The sequence below is a fragment of the Terrapene carolina genome, unplaced genomic scaffold (genome assembly GCF_002925995.2).
Source record: "Terrapene carolina triunguis isolate 2854851 unplaced genomic scaffold, T_m_triunguis-2.0 Scaffold310, whole genome shotgun sequence".
NCBI classification, from domain to species: Eukaryota; Metazoa; Chordata; order Testudines; family Emydidae; genus Terrapene; species Terrapene triunguis.
In genome coordinates, this window is record NW_020664661.1 from 575,843 (window position 1) to 576,276 (window position 434).

At 62.9% G+C, this 434-nt stretch overlaps 2 protein-coding genes across 2 annotated transcripts in view; one reads left to right on the plus strand and one right to left on the minus strand.

Moving 5' to 3' along the window:
• EMC3 (ER membrane protein complex subunit 3) overlaps positions 1-145 on the minus strand; it is a 38,604-nt gene extending 38,459 nt beyond the window's left edge. The window contains exon 1 of the mRNA XM_024211341.1: positions 102-145. The gene's annotated coding sequence lies outside the window, so the exon portion shown is untranslated. The remainder of the gene's footprint in view (positions 1-101) is intronic.
• A 77-nt stretch (positions 146-222) lies between these two features.
• The window catches only part of FANCD2 (FA complementation group D2), a 177,697-nt gene continuing 177,485 nt past the window's right edge, over positions 223-434 (plus strand). Inside the window, exon 1 of the mRNA XM_026657769.2 lies at positions 223-249. The gene's annotated coding sequence lies outside the window, so the exon portion shown is untranslated. The remainder of the gene's footprint in view (positions 250-434) is intronic.

Below are 434 nucleotides of genomic sequence, written 5' to 3' on the forward strand. Positions count from 1 at the left end.
GACAGCCGCCTGCTGCCCCATGCCCAGCACAGAGACCTCAGCCCCCTCCCTAGCCCGACAGCCGCCTGCTGCCCCCTACGCAGGCCTTAGTCCCTCCTCACCCTTCGCCTTGAATCCGTTTCCGGGATTGATTGAACGCAGTCCTTCCGAAGGGCCCCGGAAATACGTAATTGTGAGGTCATCATGGCGAGACAGTACTCACTGCCTGGCGGGAAACTTGAGTAACGTCTGAAACTGTCGGCGCGAACGGTAACCGCGGTTCTGTGGGGATGTCTCCTACTGGCAGCGGGGCCTCCCGCTCCCCTTCCTTCTCCTCCTCCCCTCCCCGGCCCGGTTTCCATGGTAGCAGGGTGTTTGGGGGTATGGTGCCCCCCTTCTCCGTGGCAACGGGGTGTGTGGGGGTATGGTGCCCCCATGTCTCTGTGGTAACGGGG